Source organism: Mustela lutreola, chromosome 9 (assembly GCF_030435805.1).
Source record: "Mustela lutreola isolate mMusLut2 chromosome 9, mMusLut2.pri, whole genome shotgun sequence".
NCBI lineage: Eukaryota > Metazoa > Chordata > Mammalia > Carnivora > Mustelidae > Mustela > Mustela lutreola.
This window is the reverse complement of record NC_081298.1, coordinates 5,219,789-5,232,712: the sequence shown is the minus strand read 5'-3', so window position 1 is coordinate 5,232,712 and position 12,924 is coordinate 5,219,789.

The window sequence follows — 12,924 nt, the reverse complement described above, 5'->3', positions numbered from 1 at the left end:
TGCCCCTACAGCAATGATGAAACACGCGCTCCAGTTCACTACCGTCCCCGGCCGGCCTTACTGGGCCTCTCACCAAGCTCTGGGGAGGCATTTTAGTTTGTTGGTAGGAGCCACAGGCGAGAGTCAAGTGGGGACCATGGCAGGGGCCACATCAGGCACACATACGTTTTCCCGGCCCGATGTCTAACTAGAGGACATTCAGGCAGTTTAAGCCCTGAATGGGCGCAGAGAGGGACAGCTGCGTGGATGGAAGAAAGGACAGAGTTGGGGAAGGAGGGACGGATTCAGAGGTCGAGGGATGGCAAGACAGACAGATGGAGGGTTGGAGAGACTGCCAGCCCCCGTTCCCACTCCGCAAAGTCAACTTTGCCTGAGAAGAGCGTTTAGTGCAAGGGTTCATGATGCAGCGGTTTGGAATCAGACAGACTCAAGCTTGAATTTGAGTCCTTACAAGCTGCATGACCTCGGGCAAGTCACTCACCCTCTCTGACCCTCAGTTTTCCTATCAGTAAAGCGATGGAGAGTGATGGCTCGTAGCGCCTCACAAGACACACTTAGGGAGAGGGACGAGCCCTGGGGTGTGGGGGCAGTGCCTTGTTGCTACCCACGCTGCTCCTGCTGCTCTGCCTGCCCGTCCCGTCCCGAGAAAACACGTCCGTCTCTGAGGAGGCTCAGGGTTCCCCACCCCTCCAGTTCCAAGGAGCTCAGGAGCTCAGGGGACCCACACGGGTAGCATCGCTTGCTGCTGGCCCAACCCCCGCGGGGCAGGGGTCAGCCACCCCGGGCTCGGTCTGCGCTCCGTGGTAGAAGCAGAAGGCCCTCGCCGCCCCGCCCAGAGCAATCCCTGTTATCGGGGCTCCGGTCCTCACTGCGCCTCGAAACCTGCCTCTGGGAGTTTCTCAAAACAGCCCTGCCCAGGCCCCACCCAGGATCCCTATCTCCGGGGGTAAGGGCCAGGGCATGGCTGTGTTTTCAAGAGCTTCTAGATGATTCTAGGGTGAGGCTTGGCCTGAGAACTGTCATGTTCAGTCCTTTTCAATTTTTTTATGTTTCCCCCTGGCCGTTATTTTTTTTCTGTTTTTCTCTTCAGCTCTTCAGTTCTTTCAGAGATCGGAAAGGACTCTGCTCTCTGCGATTAGAGGAAGAACTCACATTTGTTTCCTTTTTAGGATCTTCATGGTTCAGTTTAAAAAATATTTTTTGGTGAATCCTCTTGGAGTACAGCTGGTTAGAGCAGGGGAGCTGGGGCCTCCATCTTTTTCCTTTACATGGGCTCTGAGGTCCTCCCTGAGTGTAGCAGGGGGCTGACTTTCAGGACAACTTAAACTGGGTTAAAGAATAACATAAGTGCCGGGGCGCCCGGGGGGCTCGGGTGGTTAAGCTTCTGACTCTTGATTTCGCCTCAGGACAGGATCTCAGGGTCGTGAGTTCGAGCCCGGTGTCAGGCTCCCCACTCAACATGGAGTCTGCTTGAGATTCTCTCTCTCCTTCTGCCCCTCCCCCCGCTTGTGTGCTCTCTCTCTAAAATAAATAAAATCTTTAAAAAAAAAAAAAAAAAGAATAACACTGCTTACAAATCAAAGCAAAAATGTAAGATTCTACTTCCCACCCTTAGAATAGCTAGAGTGAGAAGCCAGTCAATACCACATGCTGGCAGGTGCTGGCAGGTCATTGATGGGTGTGTGTAGGTATTGTGGGAATTGATAGGTTTGTGGGTGTTGTTGAGTGTTCATAAGTTGGTAGGCATTTGTGAGCATTGTTGGATGTTGGTAAGATGGTAGGTGTTAGTAGGCATTCGTGGGTATTGGTAAGTTGGTGGGTATTGGTCGGGGTTGGTGGGTGTTGGTGGATGTTGGTGGATGTTGGTAAGTTGGTGGGTGTTGGTAAGCTGGTGGGTGTTGGTGGATGTTGGTGGGTGCTGGTGGGTGTTGGTGGATGTTGGTAGGTGTTGGGTGTTGGTGGGTGTTGGTGGATGTCAATAAGTTGGTGGGTGTAGGTGGGTGTGTGTGGGTGTTGATGGGTGTTGGTGGATGTTGGTAGGTGTTGGTGCATGTTGGTGGATGTTGGTGGGTGTTGATGGGTGTTGGTGGATGTTGGTAGGTGTTGGTGCATGTTGGTGGATGTTGGTGGATGTTGGTGGGTGTTGGTGGGTGTTGGTGGATGTTGGTACGTTGGTAAGTGTTGGTGGGTGTTGGTAGGTGTTGGTGGGTGTTGGTGGGTGTTGGTGGGTGTTGGTTGGTGTTGGTAGGTGTCGGTAAGTTGGTGGGTAAGAATGTGGAGGGGTTGGAATTCTACTGGTAGAATGTGCGGCAGAAAACAGCCCAGTGGGGCTTCAGATGATTAAACAGAGAGCTACCTCAGGACCCAGAAATGCCACCCCTAGGTGTCTACCCGAGACGAGTAAAAGTAAACAGCCACACACAGTCTTGTCCATGAGTGCTGGCTGCAGCTCTGTTCATAGTAGCCAGAAAGTGGAAACATCCCAAATGTCCATCAGTTGAAAAATGAGTGAAAAAATATGGTCTCTTCATACGACAAGAATATTATTCAGCCATAAAAAGGAAGGAAATGCTGAGAGATGCTGCAACACAGACGAACCTTGAGGATGAGATGCTGAGGGAAAGAAGCCGTTGTGGGGGCCCGTCTTTTGTGCTCCCCTTCCCACGATGTGTCTGGGATAGGCCAGTCCGTACAGGCAGCGAGTGTACTGAGACAGTGTAGTGGTTGCCAGGGGCTGGGGGGCACCAGGGCTGGGGGCATGGGGGACAGGGGCACCGGGGTTGGGGACATGAGGGACAGGGGGGCACTGGGGCTGGGGCGCGGGGGAGGTGGGGGGTGCCCACCGCTCACCGGGCACACCTCACCAAGCAGCTCTTCAGAAACCAGCAAGGCAGCAATTCTGGAGAAATGAGGAAAGACTGAAAGAATATTCCAGAAGAGAGCAACAGAAATCACCGTGGGAAAACCCAGAACTCTGGGGGCCCTCCCTGCCCGATGGATGCGTGCATGTCACTTCTGTTTTGAATGATGTGTTGGAGAGTTACCTCTTCCTTCTCGTTTGCACCCGGAGTCTCTGCTTAGCCGGCCCCGCGGGGTAGAGCTCCTGATCAGGGGCAGGGGTGGCCCTCAACAGGGAAAGGGTTACTGTGGGGGGCTGTGTCCCCAGGTCGCACAGGGAGGGAGGCGGCCAGCTTCCTGGCACTGGGGAGGGGCCAGAGGGGCCCAGCCCTCTCCCTGACCTCCACCTACACTCGCCCCCGAGCCCCAACCTCTGGCCCTACGGCCTGTGTGTGGACACGGGGACCAGCTCCTCCCCAACCATGAGGTGTGACCCTGGGGGTCGGGGGCTGGGATGACAGGTGCACTCAGGGAATTCAGGGCAGGCCGAGGGGCTGTGCCTGGTGAACACGAACTTTTCTCTTTGAACATGGAGCCACAAATGCATACTGCTCCTGTAGATGCTAAAACAACAACAACGACAACAACAATCAGATTAAAAATAAATATAATCTCACAGTAAAACGCTGGAAGGCAGCAGAAGCCTGCCAAGTACAATGAGAAATTACATCCGAGGCCACCCGCTGGAGATAACATTGGTGTGTGTCCCTCCAGATTTCTCTCCTAGGACAGGGTGACACAGACATAAACACTCTTCAGAGGACCTCGCTGTTTTTTGGCTTTTCTGCTCAGTTTTGTGGAGCACAGCGCACTCATGGGTTCTGCGTTCCGTGAACGGCGCTGACACGCGTCAGCTCCTGCGGTACAGACTTTATTCTAGGCTCTGCTGATAGTGCCGGGAGCCAAGTGGACAGACTCCTGCCCCCAGGGGGCTTTCTAGCTCCCTGGGAGAGATGGGCAATCAGCAAGGAAACAACCAACCAACATCATCCCAGGGCACGCCTGGGTGGCTCAGTCAGTTGAGCCTCTGCCTTCGGCTCAGGCCATGACGTCAGCGTCCTGGGATGGAGTCCCATGTCAGGCTCCCTGCTCAGCATGGAGTCTGTTTCTCCCTCTGCCTCTCTTCCCTGCTCATGCTGTCTCTCTCTCTCTCTCAAATAAATAAATTAATTAAAAACAAACAAACAAACAATAACCAAGATCATTACAGAACCAGAGAGGAGCTGGGAAGGAAGGAGATCACAGGGCCTTTGCACGGGCAGGTTCCTCTGCCCTGGAGTGTGTTTCCCACAGAGGCTCATGGGTTGTGCCCATCCCTTCCCTGCTCCCTCCCCTCACTCTGCGCCCTGCTTGCCTTCCCCCTCCGGAGCACCCTTCGGGGTTGGGCATCTCAGTGTGTTTCTTTGTTTGCTCATTTAATGCATGTCTCCCATCTTGGACTGGGCGCTGGGGTGGATCAGGAGCGTGTCTGACCCATCTCTGAACCAGCCGCGGTGCCAGGGCCAGGCCCATGGAACATATGGATTCTAAAGAATGTAAAGGAAATAATCTTTCAAGCTGAGAAGTCACCTGAGGCAGCGTGGGGCGTGTCTTCATGAGAAATTTCATGGGGGACATGGGTACCTGCCCCGGGCACGGGACCCGCCAGCAGCAGACCTGCAAAAGGCCCTCAGAAATCCAGACCCCCAGGAAAGGAGCAGAGCTGCCTCATCTGGGGTCCATGGGGACAAGGAGAATCGACCCCTTCCCCGCCTCCAGACTCTCCTGGGTGATCAGGGGCGTCCATGGGAGTGTGGGATGTGGACGTCTCCCACCAAGCTCCTCTGGGGACAGCCTCGCTCTTCTCCGAGGCCGTCCGCACTCAGTTTTGACCATATTTGCCTCAGAGCCAAGTGGCCACCCGGTGGGGCCGTGGTATAAATATCAGTTTATTTACTCTGTGTCCCAGTTAAGCATGCTTCCGAGTAACCGAAAGGCTTCCCTGTTTTTCTTGCATAAGTTTGGAAATGCGGCCCCCGGGGTAGGAGATAGTAGCATGGGGCTCAGCTGGGGAGAAGTTTGCTGGAGGTTCTAAATCACCTTTGCGGGCTGGCCTGGGACTCTTCCTCCCAGGCCACTCTGCACCAGCTTCCCTACCGGAAAGGAAAACAGCAAATTCTCTGTGAGGTCGGACCTCCCACCTGCCCCCTTGTGCTCAGGCCGCTGTGGGCATTTGCCAACTTTCTGTAACTGTGCCCTCGCTTTCCTCTGGGGAATCCGCCCTGGGCCCCGGCTGGTTCCAGATCCTTCTGCCCTTTCTACAAATGCTTATGCCTCTTCTGGCCCAGGCACTGGGGGTGCAGCAGTAAAAAGATAGGTGTAGCTACTGCCCTAATAGGAGCTCGCCTTCTCAGGAGAACAAGCCAAGAAATCACTGACTTACAAATTTGTGAAGGAAACAAACAGGGAAGTGGCTGGAGAAGAATCAGGAAGGTCCAGGTCAGAGGTGGGTCCAGCAGACAGCTCACTAGACAGAGGTCATACACAGAGGCAACAGTGGGAAGAGCAGTTCGAAACAGTCACAGCATGTGCAAAGGCCCTGAGGTTGGATGTACCCAGCCAGGCTGGAGGGTAGGGAGGCCTGCACAGCAAGAGCATGGTCTGGGACCAGAGGCCGAGGTTGGCACAGCGGCTAGGGAACTGGGTAGGGATGAATGCATTAAGCCGCTCCCCCCAGCCCCCCACCAAAACAAAAGCGGGCGCCCAGCGTGGCTTTGGCACAGCTTCCTACGGGTTGGGGTTGGGAGCATGGGGCCTGACAAGGAGCGCTCCCTGGCGTCTTTGCTCTCCCCCCTCCCCTGGGTACCATTCCCCCAGCATCTCCATGTTTGCTGTGATGGAGCCAAGATGGTCGCCAGCATGACTTCCACTCTTGCTTCCGCCTGGCCGCCCAGAATAGTGTTTGACATCTCCCTGAGGTCCCCACCTGCCACCCCCAGCTGTCTCCGCCCTCCCTTCCTCCCTGAAGAGGAGGGGAAGCGCTGCTGGTCTTTGGAGGGGACGGGCTGCGGGGGTGGTTGGTTTAGTGGATAGGAGGGCACACACGGGTCCCAAGGAGCGGCAAGCCCCAGCGCCCCAGCCTCCTTTGCACCCTGGGCCAACTGTGGGCCGGCACCTTCCTGCTGGGAATAGTGGTGGCGTTTTCATCAGGATAGTTGCACAGCTTCTGTCCCCCAATGTCTCGACTAAGCGTCACAGAGGCAAGTATGTCCCATCCTGTCCCATGCCCAGTTTTCTCCCTGGAAGCATCTGGAACCTCCAGTTTGGACTCACCTGTATTGTGCCTGCTGGTCTCTCCATGCTCGCCCAGATCAAGGAGCCACACGCAACCTGTGAGGTGCCCTTCCCTGAAATATGCCTTGAAGGGCCATACTTTTAAAATTCATTTTCCAAATTCAGTGACCTGGCAAGAACCTGCCCCCTTACCCAGCCCTGTGGTTTTCCCGCTCCTTCTGGGGTGTCTACAGGGGCTCACGTAGGCCTCCGACCACGCTGAGAGATTGTGGAGCCTTCCCTGTTCTTCTTCAGCTGTTCGTGCCAGCCCAGGCTCCTGGGAAAAGCTGCCTGCTGCCCTGTCCCCAGACACGAGGGCCAGTCCAGGTTTTGGCCTGCAGGGACTCCAGCCTGGGAGCTGCCCAGGGGCCTCAGGGCGAGGTTGAGGCTCCATGACAACTTCACTAGTTCAACCCCTCCCTTCAAATAAACACATCGGTAAGTCCTTTCTCCATTTGTCTAGTAAACAAGTATTAAATACAAGGTCCTAGTGGTAAGACTGAAACTGTGGAAGTCATCATGTGAATAATTATTTAATTTCAGGCTGAGAAACACTGCAGAGAAGTGCGGAGCGCTCCCAGGTGAGCCTCTGTCTCAGGACCTTTGCATGTGCTGTTCCCTTTACCTGGACTGCTCATCCCCAGGTACCCACAAGGCTCTCCTCTTACCTTGCTCTGTTAAAAATCACAGCCCCATGCTCTGTGCTCATTTTTCTCTGTAGCTCTGGTCACACCTCAAACCAACATTTACCAGTTATTACTGCTGGAACATTTCTTGTCTGTCGATTACCTGTACCCCTGGGGGAGTATAGGGCCACAGGGCAGGCATTTTTGTCTGTCTTGTTCCCTGGTCTGTCTCCAGTGCCTAGAAAAGTCCCTCAGTAAATGTTGAAAGAATGAATTACCTAATGGGGAATGTGACCTACTCAGCTAATCGGGGACGGGGTGGGGGGGGGGGCGAGAGCGTCAGGGGACATTTTCCCCCCACTGGGGAAAGAGGCAGGTTTTGTGGGACCATCGCTAAGAAAATGAATATGCATACAGTTACATGTACAGCATGAGGGGCCAGAGACCCACAGCTAGACTAGCGTCAGGGAAGGGAAAGGCACTCCAGGCAGAAGAAACAGCCTGTGGGAAGCCCGGCAGCAACTGCGAGCCAGAGAAAGACAGGGAGAAGGTCAGCGTGGCCACAGCTCTGCCAGGCGTCCCGGAGGGGCTGCGGAGCCACCACGCATGGCCAAGAAATGGTGGGGCATGGCGCAGCAGCGCTCTGGTTTCTGCGGGATCCTAGGGCGATCACCCGGACCTGTGACCTTTAGGTTCCAGGGGGACAGGGCCCTGGGCCAGCCACCACTTTTCCACTCCCGCCACTGGTGAAGCAGAGGGTGGCTCCAGCCGCAGCCGTCCCTGTCAGCACCCAGGAATGTGTCTCTCCTGCCTTGGGGACCCCGCTCACCCCTAGCCCACCTGGAAAGCTCCCCCGAGGCCGGGCTGCTGGGGGCGGGCACCCGCTCCTTCCTTCCCCAGGCTCCACTCAGAATAAAAGCTGGGGCCCTGGCTGGGGACTTGTGCCCTGGCCCCAAGCCACTGCCAGCCATTTGCATCACAAATGAGACTCAGGCTGTTGGGTTCCAGCCAGCCGGCCTGGTGCTGCCCTCAGTGACTTAAGGACAGGAGCCAGGAGCCAGCTGCTGCCTCCGCTGCCCCCTCCCCCAGCTGCCTCACCGCACCCTCTGGGAGATCCAGCCGTCCGTCCACAGCCGCTGGCCAAGGAGGGCTCTCCAATGTCAGGGGAGCTCAGCATGTTTTCTCTTAGCTCTCAGCTGGGCCTCTTAACAGAGGAGGGATCTGAGGCTCAGGGAGGGGGATTGGTATCCCCAAGGCTGCTCAGCTGATACCCCGCAGAACGCAGACCGGAACCCATGGACTTCCACTCCAGAACCCTGCGCTGTGAGGTGCGCCACCCCTCGAGGCTCGTCTGTGCCTGTCCACCGTGCACTGCTGGGGGAGTCCGCGACCATGTCAGCTGTCAGCATGGGCCTTTCTCCCCTACACGGTCAGGGGGAGGGGGTGGCTGCTGCTCCTTCTACACCAGAGCCCCCTATGGATCTAACATCTAGCGTGCAGCAAGCACTCTGTGTTTCTGAAGCAGACAATTGGGCAAATCAGTCCACAGACTTTGTTTTCAGCCCAGGTTGTGCTTTCCCCCTGCAGGTTCTTTCCAAGGCAGAGCTGAATCGGTCTGGCCCTCAGTGGGGATGCTGGAAGGTTCTCTGAGGTTTGTCAGTGACTTACTTGCAGTGGGCTGGCTCAGGCTCCTGCCTCAGGGCCTGTGAACCTGGTGCCTAGGGAGGCCCCTGTCTCGCTCCCCTGTCTCTCCCTGGCTTGTCCCCTGGGGTTCTTCCCTACCCCAGGACCTTTGCTCATGCTGTCCTTCTGCCTGGATGTATCCCGGCAGTGGCTGCTTTTCCTCCCATAGGATAGGCTTTGTTGTCACCTCCTCAGAGGGGTCCCCTGGCTGCCCCATCTAGCTGGAACTCTCAGATAGTCTCTATCCCTTCCCTGTCTGACTCCAGAGCCCTGAGCGTGCCCTCTGGTTGTTCTTCATTTATTTTCTTGGATTGGCCTGTGTCCCTTTCTGAATGAAAGAGGGAGGCAGATGCAGACGCAGAGAAAAACAGAACATGTGTGAGAGCGACAGTGTGACTCACAGGCAGAGACACGAACAGAAACCGAAAGAAAAGCAGGAACAGAGTCGCGAAGAGAGAGCGAACCAGAGAAAGTGCCATGCGGGGGATGGGAAGGGGGACAGGGGCCCTCCTTCTGGGGTGAGAGAGATGTTCTGGGACTTGATCGTGTGACAGTTGCACAACCCTTTGCAGACTCCCAGCCACGGAATTGTGTGTGTGTAAAAGGGTGCATTTTATGGACTGTGAATTCTCTTTTAAAACACGAGAGGACATCGGATAAACCCAAATTGAAATACAACGTACACGATACGGGACTGACCCTCCTCAGACATGGCAAGGCCATGAAAGACCAGAGAGGAGCAGAGAGCCTCCCCAGGCTGCCGGAGACGGAGGCCATGATCACTAAAGCCTTGGGCATCCCTGAACAGGAAGGGGACGTGACGGGGGGGACATTGGTGAACCCCAAACAAAGTCTGTGTTAATGCTACCGCATCCACGTGGCTGTCTCGGTTCCGACAGTTGAGCTATTATGTAGGGCACTGATATTAGGAGAAGCTGGGGGACCGGGATATGCATTTTCTTTATACATTTTCTGCAAGTTTAAGTTATTTCAAAATAAAAAGCTGAAACAAAGAAGACAGAAATGACAGAATGTGGCAAGGGACAGGGGACTGCCTGTCCCGCTGGCCCAGCGGGGACCACCAGCCCAGGCCTCTGTAAAATTGAAGCCTGGACTGGGGAGAGGGGCAGGCTGTCCTGCCTGTGGTCAGTCTCCTCATTACCGCGGGAAAGGCTGCTGAAAATTCAGGGTGATTCCTCTGACTCATCTAAGGGACTCGGCCGGGGTTGGGGCAGCCTTGGGTGCTCCGCTCCACCCACCCGTGCTTGTGTCTGAGTGTGTCTGCTGTGGCGCACGCCCCCCACCCCCATCCCTGGGTACCTAGCAGCGGACTCCTACAAAGCTTTGGGGGTCCTTCTGCAGGAGCCAAAAACCACCTGATCTCGCTTTCCTGTGAAAGTGACCAAGTGGCAGCCCCATGCCAGGGTCGGGGCGGTGTCATATGAGTCCTGGCACAGGACATTCATGTCCGATTTCTGTCCCCCTTGCTGGGCTCTGGGCTCCTGGAGGGGAAACACTTGGAAATACTTGGAAATACTTGTTTCCCTGGAATACAGCCCTGGGCCAGGCATGCAGTAGGTGCTCAATGAATGCTCGTGCATTTCTGAGGCACCTTACTCACAGGATGATAGTAAAAGAATAGGTACTTTCTAATCCGGTGGCTTTGTTACAAGCTTTTGAAAGTGGTAAACTCTTAGAAAATTTAAAAGGTACGGAATGCTTCCGAAAACAATAAAACCGCCAACCCCGAATTAAACATTCTTATGATTTTTGTCACATTAGGGGCTAATCTTCTTTTCTTCAAGAAGTGAAAGGTTACAGATACAGCTCAATCCTGCTTTAACTCCCCACCCGGAGCCAGCCTCGGGGGGAGAGAGGATATGGGAACCTCAGCCTCCCACCCTGGTCTTTACCCAGATACAGATGGTGACTGTCCACTTAGGACCTTGTCCTGTGCCTGCCGCTGTGCCTTGCATGTGAGCCTCCGCGTGCTGCGTGTGCTGCTCTGACGTTGTGTCTTCCTCTCCACAGCAGGTTGAGCTTGTAGAGAGGGATCCATCCTTGTAAGGAACCCCCACCCCATCTCCTACTCCCTTCTGCCCCCTGGGGTGCATCCCCCACCCATGTCACCGGTGTGGAGGGGGCCTCGGTAGTCACGTGGGACTCAGAGGGGCCCTGCACCAGGGTTAACTTCGCTCTGCTGTCTCCATCTGGAATTTCCTAGCTTCTTTTGAGCAAGGGGCCCCACATTCTCATTTTGACTGGCCCTCGCCGATCTGACAACACGGAGCACCGACCAAACCCCATCCTGCGCCAAACCCCATCCCCGGCCAACCGGTGGTGTGGTCCTCACCACCACTGATCCTCCCCAAGACTCTCTGAAGGGCGCGGTTCCCATCAGCCCATCCTGCAGACGGGGAGACTGAGGTTCACAGAGTTCCCGACTCTGGTGCCCCTGCCTGAACCACCATGGGACAGCCCCTTGGAAGATCGAATCTGGTCCAGATCCCTTTCTCTTAAAGCAAGGTGCGGAGAGGGTGAGGCTCACTCCCATGGACATGCTCGTGGGAGGCAGAGCCTGCTCCCAGGCCACCCATCAGCCAGGAGCCGGAGGCCCCCCAGCCTGGCGGCTGAATTCATTTCACACATTTCCTCTCCCCATGGGGACGGTCTCAGTGAACAAACCCCAGGGCGTTCATCAGAGCTGCCACTTCCTCTCAGACCTGCCTTCTATAATTAGACACCAGACCTCACCATCTGAGCCCGCTGAGGAGGGCCGGGCCTGCGGCTGCTTCCGGCCCACAGGTTTCCACATTCTTCCCCAAGAGCCCCAGAAAGCCTGGGGGCAGGGGTGAGTGCAGGGGTAGGGGTGGGCTCAGGGCCCGAGGCCCATGGAAGGGACCCTCTCTGGCTTCCCTGGCAGGCTCTCCCTCTCCCTCGCAGCCATGAGGGAAGTCGGGATCCATTTCTAGAAGCCGGGAGAAGCACCCTCATCTCATTCGCTCACTCGTGGAACTCGGGGTTCCAGATTGTCTCCTGTGTGCCCGGGGCTGTATTGCCCCATGGAGCTGAGACATAAGTAAACATGTCTGTAAATGAGAAACAGAACCAGAGTGACTCCAGGAAAGGCAACGAAGTTGATAAATTGGGCAGATGGATGGAGAAGGGTCAACCCATCCTGCAGACGGGAAGACTGAGGTTCAGTGAGCTCCCAACTCCGTGACGGGCGGGGGGGGGGGCACTCCGGCAGCATGGTCGGGGGCCCCAAGGGCATGAAGGGCCTGGAATGGGACAAGAGATTGGAGGACGACCGACGGTGGAGGGGACAGCGGGTGCTGGGGTTGGGGGCGGGGCAAGCTGGAGAGAGGGGTGGCTGAGGTCCAGCAGGTCCCCGTGCTGTGGGCCACCAAGATAGGGCTGGGATCCAAAGATCGGGGAACGCCACCAGACAGCGGACACCAGCTTTGTTTTGCTGGAGTCTAGACCAGGGCTCCTCCGCTGGGGGCGGTTCTGCTCCGCAGGGACACTGGGCAGTCTGGAAGTGTCTTCGGTGTCCCAGCTAGGGTGGGAGTGGTCCTGGCATCTAGAGGGTGAAGGTCAGCGACACTGCTCACCCCCCAGCGGAGCCCAGAACGGCTTCAAGTGTCAGTGGCGGGGGGCTGGCCAAGGAGGTGGTGACCAAGGTGACCGTGGAGGAGGAGAGAGGCAGGGATATGGGGTGTACGCTCAAGGCCGAGCGGACAGGACACGGGCGACAAGCACACTGTTGAGAAGGAACGTCATAGGGAACAGCCCGCAGGGAGAGGCAGGGAGAGGCCCCAGCAGCAGGTGACAGGCAGCAGAGGCCGCCCTGGAGAGCCTAGGGGGAGACTGCGGGGAGACGGAGGCAGGTGCACAGGCAGGCGGGAAAGGATTTTGAATTTGGATGAGGAGGTAGGATAGGGCTGGGGAGCAGGCGGGGGTCACATCCTGCCTGGCTTTGTGGGCCCAGAAGAAGACTTGCCCTGGCAGCCTTTAAATGCAAAGATGTTCAGAGCACTGGACGGGGAGTCCAGACACTGGGTTTCATCTTGAATTGGTGCTAACTGGCCAAGTGACTTTGGAAAAATTACCCTGGGGGGCCCCAGTTCCGTCTCTGTCCACGCTGCCGTCCTATCCCCCCAGGGGGCTTCTGGGCAAGGTCTATGCAGTGCTCGGTATTGGGACCTAGGATGTGCGTAGGTCGGGGATGTGACTTGTCCTTCTGCTAAGTGTTTAGGAGTGACCCCCAAGAGCTGTAACCTCAAGTCTCAAGTGTGGGTGACCCCCAGAACCCAGGCAGTGGGTCTTCACCCAGCTCAGGCCTCACTGCCAGGTGGGCACGGACTGCAGGGGTGTTCCAGGGCCATCTCCAACAACAACCCCA